Genomic DNA, 13,188 nt, shown 5'->3' on the forward strand with positions numbered 1-13,188 from the left:
AATATGTGTCATGAGTTAATTCTTGTCCTGGAAGTAAATTACAACTTTAATCATGCTCCAAAAAGTATATACTAAATGTCATTAGTGAACTCAGTTTTCACCAAAGGTATTCCTTTTAGCTTATGTTTACTAAGATATTTAAATATGTCTTATTCGCTTATGTTTCTGCCTCTATTAACGCAATATTATTATAAAATGACTCCTGTGACTCTTAAAACATTATATTTAGATTATGAATTTCTTCAGGGCAGGAGCCATGTCTTACTCATCTCTGTGTTTCCATGCGATGTGGCCAGAACATAGAAGTTATTCACACAGCTCTTCAGTGAATGAATGAATGTGTAGGTGATCTCACAGTTGCCTTCCAGTAGTCATTTATTTGGGGGGGCTAAGGTTTTTTTGTTTGTGTTTTTGTTTCAGTTTGGTTGCAGATTTTGCTTTGTCTTTCTGTTCTTTAGCATGGTCAAAGGACAAATCAAGAAGAATCCTTTGCCATCCTTCCAAAACTATCCTCCCCTGAAAGATTAAAATTATATTTGGGGTATTGTGATTGGGCATTATAACAACTTATATTCAAGTGTTAAATGTTTACTACTTTAGCTTTTTTGCCCAGGGTTATCAAGAGGAGATTTCCTGGTGATAGGAAGTTTATAACCATACCCTATCTTAATCAAATAGAGGAAATTGGGAGTTACCACTGTTGAGATAACGTGGTACATCGCAGAATTGCTTATAGTGGCTCATTTTTTTTCCACGGGTACATGAAGTCCTCTGACATCCTCTTATGACCTTGATGTGATTTACCAGGAGCCACTTTAACACTTTTTTCCAGCGATCCAGATGCTGTTCTCCAGTGTGTCTGCTGAGTGTGCAGTCATCTGTATCAATTATTTTGAAGTAATTCTTCATACAACACTTTCTTTGCAGTTAATTCTTCATACAACTCTTTTCAGGGAAAAGGGGCTTATTACAGGAAAGAAACTTGTCTACCATTTGTGTGGGGAGATAATTTTTGTCTATAGATGGTTGGGTTATTTTCACTGTAGTGAGGTTCAAATAAAAAAGTGCTGATATCTTCTTTCCTCTCCGAATGTCTGGTCCTACACTGGTTTTCCAAGTTCAGCTTCTACAGAACATAGATAAATGTACCAGTATCACTTCTTGTATATGTGTGTGTCAGTGTAATATGCATTTGTACATGGGTTGCGAAGACAATCACTTTTAAAATACTGGAATAAGAGGCTGTGAATATTAATGGGGGAAAAGATTATGATTTTGAGGAAGTAGGGAGACAGTTCGTGGTTTTCACTGTTCTATAAAATGTTTTAATTTTAGACACTAGGGAGAGTGAAGCCTGTAATTTCTTATCTCAGTGACGTAACCACTATACAGAGGTCAGATTTCCCTCATTTCAACAACTCTCTTGGTAATAACAGTCCTCCTACATTGATTTCCTGCCAAGCACTGTGATAAGAGCTTATAATTTTTAATCTCCACACTACTTCTGCAAGATAGGTAGTTTTTCCATACTTTACTAAGGCTAAGGGAAGTTATTTGCTGGAAGCTGGGCCGCTAGTACGTAATAGAGTCTGGATTTTAAAGTAACAATTTCTGAGAGCATTGGCTATTGCAATTAATCCTAAAAGACTGAGAAAAGAATTCGATTCTGATTGAGCTGAGCTTTAAGAAAGCAAAGATACTGATCTCCTCAGTAGTCTTGTCCATCACATGGGGCCTGGGGTAACCAGTGACCCTGGCCAGGTGGCCTCAGATAGCAGCCAGTCTTCTGTTTATGACCTTCCACACGTTATCACCTCCTGCGTGTGCCACGATGAAAAAATGGATGGGCGTTGTTCATATAAGTGTCCCGGGAGAGTAGAGTATAAGGAACTCAACTGTGGTGTTTGATTATTACTTTTTACCTTTCAAGTACCTGAATAGTCCCTATTTGAGAGGACTGTTGGAGACCTGTTTGTAGTGACCTTTCCTGCAATCTTGTTGTTTTTTTAGTTCTTTCTTGGACTGAAGGACATGGGGGAGAGGTTGTGGGAGAGTGGAAAGAATGGTAAAAAAGCAGAGGTGTACTGGGTCTGTTTTTTACCATTTCAGACCATATATTATTTTCTCTTTGGGTTTAGTATGGAGGCTTAAAGGTGGCAGAATTCTTGTAAGGGTCTAACTGCTCTTCGGTGCCAGAAGAATTCTCTTCACTCTTCCCAAGGCTGTGCACTTTTTAAAAAAAAATGCCCTTTTCAGTGGGCTTAATTCTAAGGATGTGTTCATCTCTTGGTTTAAAAAAGAAGTGTAGAGCTCAAGTAAAAAATAGCTTATTCTCCAGCCCCCATTAGTAACAGTTATTCTTTGTGTTTTTCCGTTTGTTTGTTTTTTAGCTCTAAAACACCTTTCTTACTACCCTATTGCACTCATAAGGATTTGGTTACAATATAGAAAAAATTCAGTTAAAGCTCTGTGAGTTCTTAAAAGATGTTTGAGTAAATTTTAGAAGAGAATTTGCATCTTTGATCCAATTATACCTGAAGGTGAAAACTTATTCCTAGACATCAAGAGGTCATTCTGTACAAGCCAAGAAGCAAGCTTCCATAAAGCATGTTAGTATTCTTAGAGGCCCTCACAGCTAGAGTCCTGTATTAGGTTCAGTAGACAGACATAATGCTTGACACACATAATCACTTTGAAGTCTGGGATCTAATTTCATTGCAGAATTCACTTATTGAAACTAAATATCAGGGTTTGTCAATGTCATCTTGGAGAATAAAACACAGCAAGATTATGAAACAACTTCCACTCCCAGACACATTGTGAAGGTGGGGCAAAGATCCCCAGTTTCCACAAAGATCATGACTGCAGTCTTCGAAGCCACGGGATCTGTTGCTTTCTTTTGCGGTTGAGAAGCTAGCATAGTAATCCATTGAAAATGAGGTTGCCCCACTACTGAGTGACTGCAGACGCTTTAGTTCAGCTGCCCTGTCTAGATCTATTCTGGATTATTGTAGCAGCCTTTTAGCCTCTGGTTGGGTCCCCCCCACCCAATCTTTTTTCCACACTTGGTTAGAGTATTCACAATACTCCCCTGCTTAAAACCCTTTCACAGCTCCTTCTTGCTAATTAATACAATCCAAATTCCTTTTATTCTTAATTTCATACATAAAACTTTTAAAGTCTGCTCCTTACCTAACTAATTCTGTAGCCTCATTTCTTTTTTTCCAGGGTCTTCAGTTCCAGCAATCCAGGCTTCTGGAATGCTAGCGTTTTTTCAGTCCCTCATTTCCTCTGCCTGTGATTTTTAACCACTCCTCCTTCCCCCAGTCTAATATACCCCTACTTGCCCTTCAGAACTTAGTTTAGCTTATACCTCTCCAAAAATTGTATCTTGATTTGATTTTTTCTCTCAACTCCATCCTTCCAAAAAAACAAAGCAAAACAACAACAACAAAAAACAACTTTCAAGACTGGGCTAAGGCTTCCCTGGTGGCGCAGTGGTTAAGAATCCGCCTGCCAGTGCAGGGGACACGGGTTCGAGCCCTGGTCCAGGAAGATCCCACATGCCAGGAACAGCTAAGCCTGTGTGCCACAACTACTGAGCCTGTGGTCTAGAGCCCCCGAGCCACAACTGCTGAGCCCGCGTGCCACAACTACTGAGCCCACACGCCTAGAGCCTGTGCTCCGCAACAAGAGAGGCCACTACAATGAGAAGCCCGTGCACCCCAATGAAGAGTAGTCCCCGCTCGCCACAGCTAGAGAAAGCCCGCATGCAGCAACGAAGACCTAACACAGCCAAAAATAAATAGATTAAATAAATTTTAAAAAAAAGACTGAGCTAGTTGCTCCCCTTGCGAGCTGCCATAAAATCTACCATAGCACTTACTACTATGGACAGTGCCTTCATTAGCCTATTGTAAATTATGTTGACCACAGTCTATAGTAACCGCATATCTCCAGGTACACATGCCCTCTTAAAAGTCTTCACAGGACTTTATCAGAAGTTCCCAAACTTTCTCAGTTCATGACATCCTTATTATATCAGTAATTTTTTCACAGCATCCCTAGGTCAGGAGAAACACCTAAAGGTTTAATTTATTAGTTGAGGTCCAAACAACTTAATAAGTATTTATGTACTGACAATTTAGTAACTAATTGAAAAAAGTAATACACAAATTGAGTAACTTTAACTACATAGTACTCCACGGTTTATTCAACCAATTCTCCTGTATTTGGACACTTAAGTAATACCCAATATTTTTCAATTACAAGTGGTGTTGTAATGCAAATCTTTGTTTCTTTGTATTGTTGCAAGTATGTCTTCAGGATAAATGTATATATAAGATTTGTTAGATTTGCCAAATTTTTCTTCCTGTGGGGTTGTACTATTTTGAATCCCCACCAGTGGTATATGAGTGCTACAGCTTCAGCAGCAGAGCATGTTGTCAAGCTGCTGAATTTCTGCTAATCTAATAGGTGAGAAATTGTATCTCAGCCTAGTTTTAATTTGTATTTCTCTTATCACAAGTGAATTGAACATTTTTTTCATATGTTTCAGGGCCATGTTTTACATTTTTTAAAGTGTTCATGTTATTTGCTCACTTTCTAAATAAATTTTGGTCTTTTCGCCTCAGAGTTTAAAAGTTCTTTCTATTTAAGAATATTAGTCATTTAACTTTGATATATATTGCAAATACTTTGCCCAGTTATCTTTTGGCATTGCTTGTGGTGTGTGTTTTTTTGACTTGCAAAAGTTTGTTTCTGTGTAGTCAAGTATATTAATCTTAAATTTATTGCATCTGGATTTTTAGTCATAGAGAGCCTTTCACTTCCCACAGGTTATAGAGGAATTCAGCCATGCTTTCTTCTAGTACTAATACAGTTTCATGTATAATATAGAGCACATTCAGTCCTCTGATCCATTTGGAGTACATTTCTGTATATGGTGTGAATGGGTCTAATTTTATCTTTTCCACATGGCTGTCCAGTTGTCCCGATACCACTTAATTAAAAAAAAAATCTTGGCCCCCTTTATCATATACTAGATTTCTATATATAGTTGGGTATGTTTTATACTTTTGGATGGTCTGACTATTCATGTACCAGTACTACACTGTTTTAATCATAGAGGCTTTGTATATGATTTAATATCTGGTAGGGCTAGTTCCCCATTATTGCTCCTCTTCTTCAGTGTTTTCCGTACTAGTCTTGCGTGTTTCATTTTTCCGTATGAACTCTAGCATCAGTTTGTCCAAGTCCATTAGAAAGCTCACTACTACTTTTATTGAGGTCGCATTAGACTTACTATATAACTTAGAACTGATCTCTTGATGGTGTTGGAACATCTTAATCTAGAACAAGCGATGTCTTTTCATTTTCTTAAATCTACTTTTGTGTCTCTGTGGAATGGTTTATATTTACTTCATACAAGTTTAGAACATTGTTTATGCCTATGTATTTTGTATTTTATCTTTTGTTGTTACTATTATAAATAGAATTTTCTTATTAGTTATATTTACCAACTGATTATTATTCATGTATATGAATATTGCTAATTTCTGCATTTTTTTTGTTACCTTTTTTTTTTTAATTTTTATTTATTTATTTATTTTTGGCTGCGTTGAGTCTTCTTTGCTGCGCACGGGCTTTCTCTAGTAGTGGTGTTGAGCAGGGGCTACTCTTCATTGTGGTGCACGGGTTTCTCACTGAGGTGGCTTCTCTTGTTGCAGAGCTCTAGAGCTTCTCATTGAGGTGGCTTCTCTTGTTGCAGAGCTCTAGGCACATGGGCTTCAGTAGTTGTGGCGCGTGAGCTCAGTAGTTGTGGCTCGCGGGCTCTAGAGTGCAGGCTCAGTAGTTGTGGTGCATGGGTTTAGTTGCTCTGCGGCATGTGAGATCTTCCCGTACCAGGGCTCGAACCCTTGTCCCTGCATTGGCAGGCGGACTCTTAACCACTGCGCCACCAGGGATGTCCCCCTTGCTGAATTATTGTTATTGTTTAAGTACTTTTATTATTTCAGTACTTTTATCTTTGCTTCTCTGTGGCCCAGATATACAGTTACGTCACTTGTAAATAGAGATTTTATCCTCTTCTTTTCCAGTGTTTTTGTATCGAAGTGTTTGTCTTATCTAATTGCATGGATTACTATCTCCAGAACAATGTTAAATAGTGATATAACAGTATCTTTAATAGAGATGCTGATTGTTTTATTGTATTATCTTCTCTGTGGATATACATTGCACTAGATATTAATTTAACTGGGGAAATACCTTTCAAAGACTGCAGTCCTTCACTATTTCTGTAAGAGATAGATATGGTAAGAGGCAGGAAGGTTGAATTTCCTAGTGGGCAGCAGCAAAGTATTGATATAATGATAATCAAGATAAGGTATTGATCCGTAGTTTCCCAGTTCATACAACCATTCCTGAATTTTGTTCCTGCCTCTCCTGAATTTCATTGTAATCTTTACTCAGCCAGTCGTGGGTGCCACGGGGTGACCTCCATTTCTCCTCCAGGCTAAAGCAGCCATAGGTCTATTAAAATCTATTTCCTTCTAGGCTTTCATAGTCTTTAAGTGGTTTCTGTGCTTTGCAGATGAATTAGGCTCACCTTGTATTGATGCGATTATGGCTTGAGTCCTTGTGTCTGTAGGTCACATAGCAAGTCAGGCTTGTAATTAGATGAGTTTATCGATGGGGTGGCCCGTGGTACACAGATATGGGGTAGTTCTAGACAAGTTTGTAGGGCCTGGGTCCATCTGGCCTTGAGGCAGTTCTTTCTCCAGAATTCATTTATAAAGACCTAGTCCTCTGGCTGGTGGTGTGTGTTGGTGTGGAATCAGGTGTGGCCCAGCATCCTGCACACGTTCCCTCCACACGGCAATTACAGACACACGCCAGTGCTCAGTCTCCCGTGTTCTGCAGAGTATTTTCATTTCACTGCCATCTAATTCACCCAGAAAGTTCAAGTAGCATATTTTCTGTAGATTCTTATAATTTCAAGGTTATCTAGGTCCATTTTGTGAACTCCCCGTCCACATCCCGTTTGCTGTCTGAGTCACCCTAAATATCTCCTTTCCCAGGAGTGCTGGGTGGTATGATATGTACTGATTTCTTGTCCCGTATGCCAAGGAGCTCCTCCCTGGCAGTCCCTGCAGCTCCCAGTCTATAGCCTATAGTCCACCTTCGTTGTCCCGTAAATGCTGGCAGCTCTCTAGGTTGAGGAGCTCTCACTCACCAGGTAGTACTCTTGGTCTGTGGCCAGTTGTTCATCTCCACTTTTCCTGGGACCCATGTTGCCTTTTTCTGTCTGGGTCTTGGCCCGCAGTTCAGTCTTCGGTGGGTGGTGGTTGGGGACTCTGCTGCCTTGAAGATCCTCAGGTCTCACCCTCTGCTACATGCTGCCACCCTGATGTCTGGGCTTGCAGGAGGCTGATCTTTTCTGTTGCCTCTTTTTTGCCTTACTTCTCCTACCCCCACCTTTTCAGTCTGAGGACATTTTGTCTTCCTTCATCTTTATCCCTAAGACATTTTGTCTGTGACAGAAAATCCCTGTCCCCCGAGGTCTTAAGTTTCTGGACACCAACCATAGTCTCTTAGTGCTCGGATTATCGGTAACTTTCCCACTACGCTATTAGTCTCTAAGATCTCCCTATTTCATATGGCTGTACACTACACCTAAGGTAATTCTCTATGTCTGTTACTTCATTGATTCTTATTTGCTGATTGTGGCTTTCAGTAGCTTTCTTGATCCCTCAGAATAGAATAAAACTTGATCATTTGCTCTGCCTATCTCTTCTTGTCCTTGCTTTGGCCCAGATCATTAACCCATTCTCGTTTTTGTGTTTTGTTAAAGTTTATGTTTTTTTGGTTACAACTATTTGAACTTTTTGTAGATTCATTAGTCATTTATATTTTTTATTCTGTGAGTTGTCTTTCTGTGTCCTTTGCTTATTTGGGGGGGGTTGGTGAGGAGGCTGGATTTTTTTTTAAATGACGGATTTGTTGAGATATAATTCACATACCATAAAATTTACTTTTAAAATGTATTAATTCAGTGGTTCTTAGTACAGTCGCAGAGTTGTGCAACCATCACCTCTATCTAGTTTGAGAACGTTTTCATTACCCCCAAAAGAAACCCCATGCTCACTAACCATCACTCCTGATTCCCTCCACCCTCCAGCCCCAGACAGCTACAAATCTACTTCCCATCTGTGGAGATTTGCCTATTCTGGTCATTCCTGGATACCATAAACCGATCATACAATATGTGGTCTTTTGTTTCCGGCTTCTTTCATTTAACATAATGCTTCAAGGTTCATCCATGTTCTAGCATGTATCAGTTCTTCATTCCTTCTCATGGCTAAATAATGTTCCATTCAATGGATATATCACATTTTGTTTATCCTTTCGTCAGTTGATGGACATTTGGATGTTTCTACTTTTTGGCTTATATTGGATAATGCTGCCATAAGCGTTGATGTACATGTTTTTGCATGGACATGTGTTTTCATGCCTCTTGGGTATGTATCTAGGAGTGAAATTACTAGGTCACATGATAACTCCATGTTTAACATTTTGAGTAACTGCCAAACTGCTTTCTGAGGTACTTGTGCCATTTTACATCCCCACGATCATCTTACAGTTTCTCCACATCCTCACCAGTGTATGTTATTGTCCCTCTTTTTGATTATAGCTATCATAGTGGGTACAATTTCTGTCTTCTGCTATCTGCTAGAGTACTTTGTCTAAGCTGTCCTATGTACATCTTAGCATATCTTTTTTTCTTCTTAGATATTTTATTTCAAGGTCCAATTCCAAGAATGTTTTCTTTATTGTAAAAACTATAAATGTGACTTTTTGTTTGAACTTCCAGGTGAACATTCCTTTTGATTCATAACAAGATTCCTGTTTTACATTAGTGTCTGATGACTGTAAGCTGTTAAAACTATAAATTGTTAAAAGTACACTTGTTGGGCTTCCCTGGTGGCGCAGTGGTTAAGAATCCACTTGCCAATGAAGGGGACATGGGTTCGAGCCCTGGTCTGGGAAGATCCCACATACAGTGGAGCAACTTAAGCCCGTGTGCCACAACTACTGAGCCTGCGCTCTAGAACCTGCGAGCCACAACTACTGAAGCCCGCGCGCCTAGAGCCCATGCTCTGCAACAAGAGAAGCCACCGCAATGAGAAGCCTGTGCACTGCAATGAAGAGTAGCCCCCGTTCGACGCAACTAGAGAAGGCCCGCGTGCAGCAGTGAAGACCCAACGCAGCCAAAAATAAAATAAATAAATTTATTTTTTTAAAAAAAGTACACTGTTAAAGGGATTTCCCTGGTAGTCCAGTGGTTGACTCCACACTCCCACTGCAGGGGGCACGGGTTCAATCCCTGGTTGGGGAACTAGGATCACGGCCAAAAACAACAACAACAACAAAAGTACACTGTTAGAGTTAGCTGGGGGAAAGGGATAGTTGGGCAGTTTGGGATTGACATGTACACACTGCTATATTTAAGATGGGATAACCAACGAAAACCTACTGTATAGCACAGGGAACTCTGCTCAATATTATGTGACAACCTAAATGGGAAAAGAATTTGAAAAAGAGTAGATACATGTGTATGTAAAAACAAAAACAAAAAACCCCACCACCAACAGCAAAAGTACACTGTTAACAAATTATGGCATAGTAAGTAGTAAGACAAAATGCCCAAGTTAGAGTAGTGAAAGGGAATTATTCATAATGAACACTGACAATGCTTTGAAGAATTGTTAGTGCAGTGTTGACTACAAGATTGAGGAAATCCAATTATAGACAAGAGTAACCAAATATGATGCTAGGTTTAATCTATGTTTTATTCCTATTCTTATTAGGAAGGTACAAAGTATAAATGAATAAATTTTTTTAAATCAAAATTTAGCACTTTTGTGTATATGATTTCATTTGATCTTTATATCAGCCAAGAGATATAGGTGGGAATGGGTGCTCTTTCAGGTGGGAAAATTTATTGACCTTCATTCAAAAATGCTTTCTCGGGCACTGCTATGTAACTAAAGATTTCTGCACCAACTAATAACTATGTTGCTTTGTCTTAAATGACTACTTCAAAGTATTAGTTGGCAGTAGAATTTCTAGAAAGCTCTAATTTGCTGAGTCTGTGCATAATTATTTCATACTTTGAGTTCTCGTTTCTTCCCTCCATTATTTGCTGTATATTAACAGTCATAGACCAAAGACATGACAGTCTTTAAACCTCAACTGTGTGCCTCTTTCTGAAATGTCCAGAGAACTACACTGGTGAGTCCTTTTACATTTGGTTACACTTTAAAATGAGAGTGCTCCATGTAAAGATGTTCAACGTCACCAATTTTTAGGGAAATGCAAATCAAAACAGCAATTAGGTATCACCTCACACACCCGTTAGAATGGCTGTTATCAAAAAGGCAAAGAAACAACAAATGTTGTCGAGGTGTGGAGAAAGGGGCCCTCCTGCACTGTGGGTGGGAATGTAAGTTGGTGCAGCTGCTGTGGAGAAACGGTATGGAGGCTCCTTAAAAAGTCTAGAATAGAACTACCCTATGATCTAGCCGTTGCACTTCAGGGTATTTATCCAAAGAAAGTGAAAACACTGATTCGAAAACACATATGTACCCCTGTGTTCATCACAGCCTTATTTATGAGAGTCAAGATTTGGAAGCAGCCTTAGTACCCATCAGCGGATGAATGGGTAAAGAAGATGTGGTGTACATACGTATATACACACAAACACACACACACACACACACACACACACACACACACACAACAGAATACTACTCAGCCATAAAAAAGATGAAATCTTGCCATTTGTGACAACATGGACCTTGAGGGTATTAATGCTAAGTGAAATTAAGTTAGAGAAAGATAAATACCTTTTGATTTTACTCATATGTGGAATATAAAAAGAAAACATGAAGAAACCAAACAAAAACAAATACATAGATACAGAGAACAGAGTAGCAGTTATCAGAGGGGAAGGGGCAGAGGGGAGGGCAAAATGGATAAAGGGGATCAACTGTATGGTGACAGATGAAAAGTAAATTTTTGGTGAGCACATTGTAGGTACAGAAGTAGAAATATAAAGTTGTACACATGAAACTTATGTTGTAAACCAGTATTTACCTCAATTAAAAAATTTTTGAGAAAAGGAGTGCTCTTTTACCCCCAACTTTGTGTTTTGAAACATTTTTTTAAAATTGAAGTATAGTTGATTTACAATGTTGTTTTAATTTCTGCTGTACAGCAAAGTGACTCAGTTATACATATATATATTCTTTTATATATATTTTTTTCCATTATGGTTTATCCCAGGACATTGACTATAGTTTCCTGTGCTATACAGTAGGTCCTTGTTGCCTTGAAATGTTTCAGACCTACAAAAAAGTTAAAAAAGAGTATTATATTGAATGCCGGTAGTTACTAATCACCCTAAATTCACCAATTACCAATTATTGTTTTGCCACGTTTGCTTTATCTTTCTTTTTTTTTTATTGTTTATTTCCTTATTTTTGGCTGCATCAGGTCTTCGTTGCAGCGTGCGGGCTCTCTAGTTGCAGCGCGCGGGGCTTCCCGCAGCATATGGGATCTTAGTTCCCAGACCAGGGATGAAACCTGCCTCCCCTGCATTGGAAGGTGGATTCTTAACCACTGGACCACCAGGGAGGTCCCTGCTTTAACTTTCTAAGTATAGATGCTTTTATTTCTCTGAGTTATTTGAAAGAAGTTTGGAGACATGAAACTTCACCTCTGTGTACTTGAGCTTACATCTTCTGAGAATGAAGACATTCTCCTGTATAGCCATAATACTATTGTAACACCTAAGAAAATCAGCAGCAGTTTCATAATATCATTTAATATCTAGTCCAAATTCAGATTTCGTTAGTTGTCGCCTATTGTCTTTAATAGCTGTTTTTTCCCCCAATCCAGGATCCAGTCAAGGTTCATAATTTCTGCTTGCTTATTATGTCTTCTCTAGTCTCTTTTATTTCACTTTTTCTAATTAACTTTTTTGAGGCATAATTTACATATCATAAAATTCACCCATTTTAGGTTTACAGTGATTTTTAGTAACTTTACTGACATGTAAATCATTACCATAATCCAGTTTTAAAACATTTTCATCACTTCAGTATAAAATCTCTTATTCCCCTTTTTAGTTAATTCCCATTCCCATCCCCAGGCAGCCGTTAGTTTATATTCTGTCTCTATAGATTTCCCTTTTCTGGACATTATGTATAAATAGAAATATACAAGATGTATTGCTTTTGAGTTTCTTTTACTTAGCATAATATTTTTTGGTTATCATGTAGTGGCATGTGTCAGTAGTTCTTTCCTTTTTATGGACGGACAGGAGCTCAGTAGTCCATTCTATGGATAGACCACATTTTGCTTCTCCTTTTACAATTGGTGGACATTTGGATTGCTTCCCCTTTTTGGTTATTATGAATAATCCTGTTGTGAACATTCATGTGCAAGTCTTTGCATGGACGTATGTTTTCATTTCTCATGAGTATCATGGAGTGAAATCTCCAGGTTGTATGGCAGATTTATGTGTAATCTTTTAAGAAACTGCTAAACTGTTTTCCAAAGTGGCTATACATTATTTTGCATTCCCAACGGCAATGTTTGGAGATTCTCATTTCTCTGCATCTTTACCAGCAGTTGTTAGAGTCTTTTTAAAAAAAATGTATATCCATTCTGGTGGATATAAGTAAGTATCTCGTGGTTTTAATTTGTATTTCTCTAATGAATAATAGTGTTGAGCACCTTTTCATGTGCTTATTAGTAAGTCTTTGACTTGTTTTCTTTGGTGAAATGTCTACTGAAATCTTTTGCCCATCTTTTAAAAATTGGGTTATTTTTCTTCTCATTGAGTCATAAGAGTTCTTTGTGTGTTCTGGATACAAGTCAATGAGATGTGTGATTTGCAGAGATTTTCTCTCAGAGTGCTATTTTTTTGTAGCGATGTTAACCATGAGCTTTGCTTAATTTCTCTAGTTTGCCATGGGGCTTTTTTGGAGGGTTGGAATAAAAGCTAAATCTTCTGTTCATAATTCTTTCACATGTCTAGTACTGAAGTACTGGATTAATTAAAGACTAATTAATTAAAGACCGTGTAGTCACCTTCATCTTCATTCTGCAGTTAAGCAGTGA

At 38.5% G+C, this 13,188-nt stretch overlaps 1 protein-coding gene across 4 annotated transcripts in view; it reads left to right on the forward strand.

Moving 5' to 3' along the window:
* RALA (RAS like proto-oncogene A) overlaps positions 1–13,188 on the forward strand; it is a 70,096-nt gene that overhangs the window by 1,166 nt on the left and 55,742 nt on the right. The gene's annotated exons all lie outside the window — the stretch shown is intronic.

The sequence above is a fragment of the Balaenoptera ricei genome, chromosome 9 (genome assembly GCF_028023285.1).
Source record: "Balaenoptera ricei isolate mBalRic1 chromosome 9, mBalRic1.hap2, whole genome shotgun sequence".
Classification (NCBI taxonomy): domain Eukaryota; kingdom Metazoa; phylum Chordata; class Mammalia; order Artiodactyla; family Balaenopteridae; genus Balaenoptera; species Balaenoptera ricei.